Genomic DNA, 12,105 nt, shown 5'->3' with positions numbered 1-12,105 from the left:
ATAAAACAAAATTAAAAAAATCAATACCTCATGTATAGGTATCCCTGTATGATAGATTATCCCCTTCCCGCCGACCGTACGCAGATATGCGTACTCGGCTTTCCGGGGTTATACCGGGATGATGCCCGCAGCTGCAGGCATCATCCCGGTACCGTTGTTTACAGCGGGCGATCGGCTACCCGTGTATAACAACCGATGCGGCTAAAAGCCGCTCGGCTGTTATACCGGAGGAGCGGGAGGGGACATCCCCCCCCTCCCGCCGCCTCCCGCCGCTGTTACCGGGCCTACCGTGCGATCGGGAGGCCCGGTGTCCATTCGGCTGCCTTCGGCGGCTGGGGGCGGACTGGAACGAAGCTGCGAGCGGCTTCGTTCCAGCCTTCTCGTTGTAAACGCGGAAGCGACGTCATGACGTCACTTCCCATTTACTCGGCTGCCAATGGCGCCGAATTTAAAAAAGTACACAGTATTCAGAATCGCCATTTTCAGCGATCTGAATACTTTGAAGTGTAAAGGAGGGATGGGGGGTCTTTTAGACCCCCCATCCCTCCATAAAGAGTACCTGTCACCACCTATTACTGTCACAAGGGATGTTTACATTGCTTGTGACAGCAATAAAAGTAAAAAAAAAAAAAAAAATTTTTTAAACACAATTTATAAAGTACAAAAATAAATAAAATAAATAAAAAAAAAAAAAAAAAATTTTAAAGTGCCCCTATCCCTACGAGCTCGCGCAGCGAAGAAAACGCATACGGAAGTCACGCACGCATATGTAAACGGTGTTCAAACCACACATGTGAGGTATCGCCGCGATCGTCAGAGCGAGAGCAATAATTCTAGCCCTAAACCTCCTCTGTAGCTCAAACCTGGTAACCGTAAAAAATTTTTAAAGCGTCGCCTATGGAAATTCATAGGTACCGTAGTTCGTCGCCATTCCACGAGTGCGTGCAATTATAAAGGGTGACATGTTTGGTATCTATTTACTCGCCGTAACATCATCTTTCACATTATACAAAAAAATTGGGGTAACTTTACTGTTTGGATTTTTCAAAATTCATGAAAGTGTCACTTTTCCAAAAATTTGCGTTTAAAACACCGCTGCACAAATACCGTGTGATAAAAAATATTGCAACAATCGCCATTTTATTCTCTAGATTCTCTGCTAAAAAAATATATATAATGTTTGGGGGTTCTAAGTAATTTTCTAGCAAAAAATACGGATTTTAACTTGTAAACACCAAATTTCAAAAATAGGCTTAGTCATGAAAGGGATAGATATATATAAAGTGAAGGGCATACACACGGTCAGGCGTGTACATGAACTGCATGAACATGAAAATACATATAGGTATGCACCCCTAATGTGGAAGGTACAAACCACGATCCAAAATTACCTAGTACCTATGCAAGTGTAGGCCTAAAAACTAAAAAAGAGTAGTATGTACATCCTAACAACTACATACCACAAGTGCATGACAGGTGATACATACAGTGCAACAAATATAAATGTTGATTCTGAGTGATATTAAACGCAACTGTCAAAGTGAAAAATAAAACAATAAGCAAAATACATATAGGTAAGTGAAACCACATCCAAAGGAAAGAATTATTGGGGTTTCAGGAGAAGCATGCCGGTGAGACTTTTACATTTATGTTGCAGTCCTCTCACTCTCCCCATACAAAAAACCTGTGTGCTCTTGGCTATTAGGTAGCGCCACACACCCCTTTCATCTATTTGTTTTTTCTTTAAAAAAAGTATGTTAGTCTTCCTAGGACATGTAAATTTACTGTGAAAAAACACTCCAGGCCCCATACTCGGATGGCTGCATGTTCAGGTTACATGATATCCTTTGAAAAGCATACTCAGAATCCAGATTATTATGTGAGATCATGAAACTAGATGCCTGTAAGGAGCCCAAAGTGTGCCAAGAAAATATCCCCCACACCATTACACCAACACCACCAGCCTGAACCATTAATACAAGGCAGCATGGATCCATGCTTTCATGTTGTTTACACCAAATTCTGACCCTAACATCTAAATGTCGCAGCTGAAATGGAGACTCATCAGACCAGGCAACGTTTTTCCAATCTTCTATTGTCCAATTTTGGTAAGCCTGGGTGAATTGTAGCCTCAGTTTCCTGTTCTTAGCTGACACGAGTGGCATCGCGTGTGGTCTTCTGCTGCTGTAGCCCATCTGCTTCAAGGTTTGATGTGTTGTGCTTTCAGAGATGGTATTCTGCATACCTTGGTTGTAACAAGTGGTTATTTGAGTTACTGCTGCCTTTCTATCATCTCGAACCAGTCTGCCCATTCTCCTCTGACATCAACAAGGCATTTTAGTTCACACAACCTACCGCTCCCCTGGATATTTTCTCTTTTTCGGACCACTCTCTAAACCCTAGAGATGGTTGTGTGTGAAAATCCCAGTAGATCAGCAGTTTTTAAAATACTCAGACCAGCCCGTCTGGCACCAACAACTATGCCACGTTCAAAGTCACTTAAATCCCCTTTCTTTCCCATTCTGATGCTCGGTTTGAACTTTAGCAATTTGTCTTCACCACGTCTAGATGCCTAAATGCATTGGAGTTGCTGCCATGTGGTTGGCTGATTTGTGTTACCAAGCAATTGAACAAGTGTACTTAATAAAGTGGCCGGTGAGTCTATATATTTTAAACTAAGGCTGGCCATACAATTTTGCTTTAGCTTTACCAAAACCATATAATATGAGGTCAAAACTAAACACTTTCAAATTTGTATGCAATCAGGCAGGCCCTTGCACTACATATGCAAAAATAGAAAAAAATGGGAATCCCGCCTATATTGATTAGCTGGTAGTACTCACCAACTAAATAATCGGGGGGTGTAATCAATGATAACACTAAACCAGAAAGAAAATTAAAAAATAAAGAGATATGTACACACCCTAAAGAGTTAACTACAATTTAATGTATTGCTTAAAAGAGCAAAATACAAAAAAAAGTCACAGCAAGCCAAAAATCCCACTAATCCCCTGTGTATAGGCCAAAAAAGGAAATATCAAAAAAATCTCCTATTGGTCTAGACTACCCTACATCAATGAGAACAGATAGCCTATGTAAACAAAATGCTGTCTCCCAAAACTAGGGAGAGCATGGGCAAATACAGCAGTCCACAAACCCCTCCCTCCCCTAGTTAAAAGGCACCTCCTATAATACCTTCAACAAAACCCCCAAGCCACCTATAAACGAATTACCAGCATATAATTCCTAAAAGGAGCAGTGTGTTTCCGTAAAACAGATTTATATCACACTGTTCCATGATGGAATGATGCACGATCCACACTCGCCCATATTGCTATTCATATCACCGGATGGTCAGTCAGTGGGGCTGAGTGCAAACACAAGTTATTAGTCACAATGGGTGAATATAGATGTTTATCCAAGATATTAGGGAAACACCCTCACGGACAGGTGTATTTTTCTCCAATATCAGTTAGTCCGTATTGCTCTCGTCCTGTTGTTGAAGTGCAATGGTGGAGAAAAAAATCCAAATACCAGAAAGATTGTATAAGTTCCTAGACACTGCAAATCCAAATAGTATTGTCTCAAAACCACAGGCTTATTCACAGGTATATTCAGTGTAGCCACATGCTAGGATTCCCGCAACGTGCAGGTAAGATTCCTATAAGCAATTGATACGATTTTTCAGTCTGTAGTGGTTACTTACGGATCCAGCTGGCAACGTAGAGATCTCCACTAATCTTGTGTGGGGATCAATCTGTCAGAGTATATGCAATGCATGCAATTCCTCATCTGTGATATTTCTATTGATTTCCAGGTTATGCAGTGCTTCAATGCTATTAAGGCAAGCTCTGCTCTATCAGGGACATCGTTTTCAAAGCAGATAATGCACTATCTGAAACAATCAACTCAAATGTTCCATTTGAAAGATCAATTTGGAGATCTATCCTGTGTACCAGACTCCCTGGACATTGATCCAATTGTCCGTTGGACTATCATCAGCTTGCCTCGATAGCATTGAAGCACTGCATAACCTGGAAATCAATAGAAATATCACAGATGAGGAATTGTATGCATTGCATATACTCTGACAGATTGATCAACACACAAGATTAGTGGAGATCTCTGCATTGCCAGCTGGATCTGTGAGTAACCACTACAGACTGAAAAATCGTATCAATTGCTTATAGGAATTTACCTGCACGTTGCGGGAATCCTAGCATGTGGCTACACTGAATATACCTGTGAATAAGCCTGTGGTTTTGAGACAATACTATTTGGATTTGCAGTGTCTAGGAACTTATACAATCTTTCTGGTATTTGGATTTTTTTCTCCACCATTGCACTTCAACAACAGGACGAGAGCAATACGGACTAACTGATATTGGAGAAATAATACACCTGTCCGTGAGGGCATTTCCTCCGTTTCATCTTGGATAAACATCTATATTCACCCATTGTGACTAATAACTTGTGTTTGCACTCAGCCCCACTGACCGGTGATATGAATAGCAATATGGGTACATCAGGATGAGTGTGGATCGTGCAACATTCCATCATGGAACAGTGTGATATAAATCTGTGTTTTACGGAAACACACTGCTCCTTTTAGGAATTATATGCTGGTAATTCGTTTATAGGTGGCTTGGGGGTTTTGTTGAAGGTATTATAGGAGGTGCCTTTTAACTAGGGGAGGGAGGGGTTTGTGAACTGCTGTATTTGCCCATGCTCTCCCTAGTTTTGGGAGACAGCATTTTGTTTACATGGGCTATCTGTTCTCATTGATGTAGGGTAGTCTAGACCAATAGGGGATTTTTTTTATATTTTTTTTTTTTTGGCCTATACACAGGGGATTATCGGGATTTTTGGCTTGCTGTGACTTTTTGTATTTTGCTCTTTTAAGCAATAAATTAAATTGTAGTTAACTCTTTAGGGTGTGTACATATGTCTTTTTAATTTTTTTATTTTTCTTTCTTGATTCCTTGCACTACATAGTTGAAGGTAAATCTAGGAAAAATTGAACAAGAAAATTGTATAGTATGGCCAGCTAAACAGTAGTGAACATTTAAGCTGTCATTCATCTCTGTAGCTGCAGGCACTCTGAAGCACTTAAAGTGAATGTAAACCCATTTGTCATCATTTGTCATCATTTCAAAACTACTGCCATGGGGGTTATCTATAAGGATATACATGCATCTTTACCTGTCAAATGTCTCCCCTCTGTCTGTTACGAGAGCCGAAAAACTGCAGATTCTGTGGGTGGGTCTGTTGTCTGGAGCTCAGTGGGTGGAGTCGTGATGTCAGTAAACTCCCCGCTCACCTCTACACTCCCCTTGTCAATATGCATTTTCTCCTGTGTATTTCTTACACTGAACTTCTGTTATGATCTCTAACATCCAGTGAATAGACAGGAAAGTAACCACATGACTTCAGCATGCCAAATCATGCTGATGTGTGGAACAGCCAATCCTTGCAGAGCTGCTGAAGAAAGGAGTGGGGAATTAAAAAATAATGCCTGTGTCTTGGGCTAGTGCACAAGATATGTAAATCACCTGTCACTCACAGCAAGGGGGAGGATTTGACAACGTTTTTCTCGGTCAAGATTTATCTAACTGAAAAATAAAAGAGGATTGCTCAGAGCTGGATTAACTCTGTGTGGCAAGCCTGGGCTCAAATTATAGGAAATCTTCTCTACATTATGACATAAAAAAAAAAAATTTCAGGTTTTCACCTTTAAAGTTAACAGCAGAAGCACTGAACTCATTTAGGTGATTTTATCAGGATCTTAGTTCCCCCTTCCCAGCAGTGATTTGGCATCCTAATGTAAACACAAGTGTTTCTAAATGCAATTTAAAAAAAAAAATAAAATACACATTATACTCACCTGCTCTGTGCAATGGTATTGCATAGAGCTGCCCCCTTCCTTCTCTTCTTGGGTCCGTTATCGGTGCTCTCAGTGCCTTCTCTGTGGTTTCCCCCAAAAGCAAGGCGCTTGCTATGAGGGCAGATGTGCAAGCTTACTCCCAAACTGCACTGTGTGCGTCTATAGACACACACAGCTCGGGTCCACTCCTCGCTTTCTGCTCACAGGATTTGACTTTGACTGCCATTGGCTCCTGCTCCTGTATGAACCTCCCGTGAGAAGAGAGAGACGGGGGAGGAGACCTGAAGACGGGCAAAGCACAAGATCAATACAGGAGTCAGGTAAGTGTTTTCGGGGGGGGACATAGCAAGTGGTAAAATGTTTCATTAAGATGAAAAACGTTTCAGCTTTAGAACCACTTTTAGGTGTTTCTACTGTGAAATTTAGAGGATGAACTGCTCACAGTGCCTGCAGCTAAAGAGGTCAGTGAGGACTTGTTTTAAAGTTTGTTAAGTGCTTTTCAAGAATATTTACATACTTGGAATGTCCACAGCCTGGCCTAATGTTCATTTTACAACTATGGATAAAACAGGTACTGAATGCTTTTTGAGAAAAGCATTATTCAGGATTAGAGATACTTTTCGTAGGTTCTCAAATAAGTTATAAAAAGAAGATTAAAATAAAAGTTCAAAATACCTCATGATAATCATTTAAGAGTTTCTAAATAAAGCATTTTTGAGAAATCATAAAGCAGGGAAGTATCATAAAAATAAGTGATCCCCTGAACCTGTAACAAGATATGGGATTGTACATTTCAAAAAGCGTTCAAATTCTTGGATTCTAACTTTTTCAACCTCAGCACAGTCAGGGACAAAGATAATTTTTTTTTTACCAAGACATTTCAAACATAGAAAATCAGTACCAGGGCAAGTAAGGTCCATTATGCAGGCTGACCAATGCTGGACCTTGATGCTAAAGGTAAAAAGCAGCAGAAAATTGGATCTGTCAATAATTTTTTCTTAAAAATACTTTTACACAGTCACAGAAAATTGGATCTTTTAATTAACCAGAAAAAATTGGCTATAAAAGTACACTTGTGTGTTATTCAAAATACTTGCCTAAAATCCTGAAAATATGTTTAAATCCAAAATAAACAAACATACTAAGGCCGGGTTCACACTGGTACGGCACGACAGTCGTACGACTGTGGATCCAAATTTGCCTTGCGACTTGAAGTCCAACATCCGTCCGACTTCAATGAACGGGGATCCGACTTTGATCCCAACGATGCCAGGCACTTTGAGTCTGGTATGAATCTTTAGAGGAAACTCCACGCCAAATTAAAAATGGCATGGGTTCCCCCCCAAAATCCATACCAGAATCTTATCTAAGCACGCAGCCGAGCGATGGGTGACGTCATCTGGAGGCCCCGCCTCTTGTGATGTCACCGCCCCATCATGCCCCGCCCCATGCCAATATAAGTAGTGGCACACCACGCACCTAGAATTAGAGCGGGAGAGAGCGTCGAGTCATCATCGGAGGAAGAATAGAGGGGAGAAGAACTGGCAGAGGCAGAAGACATCAGCAGAGGAGGGAGAAGAGCCGGAGAGGGGAGAAGAAAATCGGAAAAGATGCCGGAGCTGCCTTAATAAATTACTTTAAAAACCAGTGTACTGTTTTATTTTTGACACTTTGTATTAGGTGAATGGGTAGGGGTACAATGTACCTCATACTCATTCACATAGGGAGGGGGGCCAGGATCTGGGGGCCCCCCCCTTGTTAAAGGGGGCTTCCAGATTCTGATAAGCACCCCACCCGCAGACCCCGACAACCAACGGTCAGGGTTGTCGAGAAGAAGCCCTTGTCCCGATCAACATGGGGGCAAGGTGCTTTGGGGTTGGGGGCGCAGGGCCCCAACTGCCCCAACCTCCCCATGTTGAGGGAATGTGGCCTGGTTTGGTCCAGGAGGGGGACACTCGCTCGTCCCCACCCCCTTTCCTGACCTGCCGGGCTGCGTGGTCAGATAAAGGTCTGGTATGGGTATTGGGGGGGGGGGAAACCACACTGTTTTTTTTTTGTTGTTTTTTCCCCTTAAAATCCATACCAGACCAAAGGGCCTGGTATGCTCTTGGAGGGGGAACCCCATTCAATTTTTCTTTTAAATTTGTCGTGGGGTCCCCCTTCAAGATCTTCAGAGCACAAGTCGCATGCCAAAGTCAGATCAGTTAAGACGGCGATCCGACTTGATATCGATATCCGACTCGATAGTGATATTCAATGGGCTGAAGTAGGATCAAAGTCAGACCAAAGTAGTGCAGGGAGCATTTTCAAAGTCGGACCGACTTGTGTCGGACCTGTTAAGACAGCTCTCATAGGGAAACATTGATTTGCACACGTCAGGCTATATAAGCTCCCAAAGTCGGAGCGTTCCAGTGTGAACCGAGCCTCAAAGATTCAGAAGTTTTTGTTTTTGCAACATGAAAAAAAAAATAAAAATGTTCTTCATAGGACAAGAACATATCATTTGTAATTGGTTAATAATGCTTTCATGTCGTTCAAATATGTTAGTTCATTCAAGTTCACTCTCTTGTCTTGAAACCTCCCCCATGCTACACATCTGCCCTTCTCTCTTGGAGTTCACGTTTGTGTCTCCACCATCTCATGTGAGCTGGGGGGAGCTGCTGCTTTTATTTTCCATTATTGTCCTCTATTTGGTTTAACAGTTTTAGGCCCCTGCTGATACAGTGTTTACCTGTGCATAGTTGCCAATAGGCCCGATTTTTCCGGGACATTCACAGTATTCAGGCCTTTGTCCCGGTCTGCTTGTGTCCCTGGAAAAATATCACGGGAAATTGGCTTTGTTCCGGTGTTCTGTAGGCAACCTGTCACTGGCCGCAGCTTCCAGCTGTGAAAATATGCCCGTGGGCTCTTCCTTCGGCTAGCAGGTCTCTCCTCTCTACAGTGGAGAGGGGAGGGGCTTCCGACCCAGGCAGCTAATCGGCTTCTCTCTTTAGTGTACAAGCAAAGTAATTCACATGAACACTGAAGCCGATTAGCTGCCCAGGTCAGAGGCCCCTCCCCTCTCCACAGAGGAGAGACCTGCTAGCCAGAGGGAGATCCTGCAGGCACCACAGAGCTGCCCCCCCCAATTCTTAATGAGCTGACAGCCAGAGGTGCAGGGGAAGATGCTTGCAGGCACCACAGTTGAAGGTGAGTGGCCGTGGGGTGATCTGCTGGACATTCTTTGTGTTGGGGGGGGGCTGTTTACCATGTTCGCACCCTTTCTGACCCTCTCTTGTATCACGTCTGCAGTCTATGATCACCTCTTGTATCTGTTTGATGGGATCTGCCTGGGGGGGGGGGGGATGTTTGGAGTATCTTTATCTGCTGATTATTAAACTTACTTGAACACACAGATTGCTTTTGTGGTGAAGGATCTGGGCCTGCTGTCCCTCCATCCCTCTTTCTTTCCTTCCTTCTCTCCTTCTTTCCCCATCGTTTTCTTTCTCTCTCGCTTTCTCCCCTTCTTCCTTTTTTTCTCTCTACCCCTCCCTTTCTCTATTTTTTTCTCTCCCTCTCTTTTCTTTCTTTTCTTTCTTTCTTTCTTTCTCCCTTTCTCTCTTGCTTTTCAGACTCTAACCACACCCCCTTTAAGCAACCCCCAATATTTTGTTTAACCGGCTCATACAGATATACTGCGGCATAATGGCTTTCCTAGGCGAAACCCCGTACAGGTACGGCTTTCGCTTTAGAAGCCGCCAGGTCGTGTGCACCAGAGCCAGCACGGGGATTTGTGTGTGTAAACACACAAATCCCTGTTCTGTCAGGGGAGAGGAGACATATCGTTTGTAGGAACAATGATAGGTCTCCTCCCCCCAGTCAGTCCTATCCCCATACAGTTAGAACAGACTGAGGGAACACACATTTAACCCCTTGATTGCCCCCTAGTGTTAACCCCTTCCCTACCAGTGACATTTACACAGTAATCAGTGAATATTTATAGCACTGATCGCTGTATGTATGTCAGTGGTCCCAAAAATGTGTCAAAAGTGTCCGATCTGTCCGCTGCAATGTCACAGTACCGCTAAAAATCGCAGATCACCGCTATTACTAGTAAAAAAAAATATATAATAATAATAGTAATAATAAAAATGCCATAAATCTTTCCCATGTAGACGCTATAATTTTTGCGCAAATCAATCAATATATGCTTATTGCGATTTTTTTAACAAAAATATGTAGAAGAATATATATTGGCCTAAACTGATGAAGAAATGTTTGTGTTTTTTTTAAATTGGGGGATATTTATTATAGCAAAAAGTAAAAAAACATTGTTTTTTTTTTTTTCAAAATTGTCACAATTTTTTTGTTTATAGCGCAAAAAATAAAAACCGCAGGAGGTGATCAAATACCACCAAAAGAAAGCTCTATTTGAGGGAAATAATGGACGCAAAGTTCGTTTGGGTACAGCATTGCATGACAGCGCAATTGTCAGTTAAAGCGACACAGTGCCAAATTGTAAAAAGTGCTCTGGTCAGGAAGGGGGTAAAATCTTCCGGGTCTGAAGTGGTTAAACCACATCCATTTTTCGCTTGCCGTGTCGCTAGAGAATTTGTCTTGAGAAAATTAGGCTGTAGTCTGCCACAATGTCATCTTGAATAACTGTTGAATGTTCTCTTTTTGACAAGTTTCATTCACCTACTTATGGATTATTGTTGTACAGTGGAACCTCGGATTGAGGTAACGCTGTTAACGAGCGTTTCACAAAAAGAGCACTGTATTTCTAAAAATCCTAACTCGGTTTGCGAGTGTTGTCTCGCAAAACGAGCAGGATTCAGGGCAAAGCGGTGTGCAGTACCGCTTTTGGCCTGAGGTGGGGGGTGCGGAGCCGAACGGCAGCGATGCCCGGGGACAGTTCGGCTGACCTCGGCAAACCTCGGAAAGGCTCGTGAACAGAGTCCGAGGTTTGCCGAAGTCAGCCGAAGTGTGCTTGGGCCTTTTAGGCCGTTTCCAAGGCTCTGACACCCCCCGCCTCTGGCCGCATGCGGTATTGCATCCCATTGAAGTCAATGCGGAACAAATTATTTTCGTTTCCATTGACTTCAATGGGAAAACTCGCTTTGATATGCGAGAACTTTGGATTATGACCATACTCCTGGAACGGATTATGCTCGTAATCCGAGGATCCACTGTACATACTTTATACCAGGGATTTTCAACCTTTTTATCTTGGAGGAACCCTTGACAAAAAAAAAAAAAAAAAAAAAGATCTTGGGAACCCCTGAAATAATGTTGACAATCTACAGCTCATGGAACATTGGTGTGATCAGCAATCTGCTGATATAACAATTATTTTTTAGAAATAGCATTAAATAATGGAATCCATATTAAAATGTACCTATTTAATGTGAAACTTGTGCTTGCTTTTTCTGCATAGATGCTCAATTCTGTGTCCAACCTGAGATAAACAGAATACGGGGAGGCAGCAGGGTGGGTTACAGGGGGTTAGGAGGGCACACAACATGAAGGGGCAGCAGAACACATCACATCTGGCACATTATAGGGGAACACAGCATAGCACATTACATGGGGCACACAGCACAACACATTACAGTGCCAGTTTCCTTCATATGCAGAGCATGGCAGGGAAGTGGCTATGATCAGTCCTCTTTTGGCGCGCTGTTTCCCGACGCCCCCTCCTCCCCTTCTGTCCATCTCAGGAGAGGTCACATACAAGCACGTGGGATGAACAGGAGTTGAGGAGGGGCTGGCGGGGAACAGCGCACCACAGGTAGCACTATTACATCCGCTTCCCTACCTAGTTCTGCATGTGTCTGCAGAGGGGATGCCACCAACCTGTCAGCTGCCTGTGACTGACAGGTAAATTGTGGCGTAGCCCCTGAGGACCTCTCCCGGAATCCCAGTTGAGTAACCCTGCTTATAGGGACTGCACCTGGTCTTTAACCTTGTTTGCAGTGTGCGGTGGCCACCTCTACAAAATATGCTATAAGAATGTATCATTTTCCTGCATATCTGTTTAACAATAAACTTCTATGCAGTACTGTTATATAAAGATCAGGAAGTTGAAAGCCAAGTTCACCTTTTGCAAAAAAACAAAAAACAAAACAAATGCACATTTATTTGCAGAGGAAAAAAAAAAAAAAGAGAATTTTTTTTATTTTTCTTATTTATTGCAAATGAGCCTGCAAAACATTGCAACCATGGTCACTGGATTGAGGATG

At 42.7% G+C, this 12,105-nt stretch overlaps 1 protein-coding gene across 2 annotated transcripts in view; it reads right to left on the bottom strand.

The window, feature by feature from the left end:
* AASDH (aminoadipate-semialdehyde dehydrogenase) overlaps window positions 1–12,105 on the bottom strand; it is a 95,613-nt gene that overhangs the window by 48,991 nt on the left and 34,517 nt on the right. The window lies entirely within an intron of this gene.

This window comes from Aquarana catesbeiana, linkage group LG01 (genome assembly GCF_042186555.1).
Source record: "Aquarana catesbeiana isolate 2022-GZ linkage group LG01, ASM4218655v1, whole genome shotgun sequence".
In the NCBI taxonomy this organism is placed as follows: Eukaryota; Metazoa; Chordata; class Amphibia; order Anura; family Ranidae; genus Aquarana; species Aquarana catesbeiana.
Note: the sequence above shows the minus strand (reverse complement) of the source record. Positions and strands in the feature narration are given on the sequence as shown.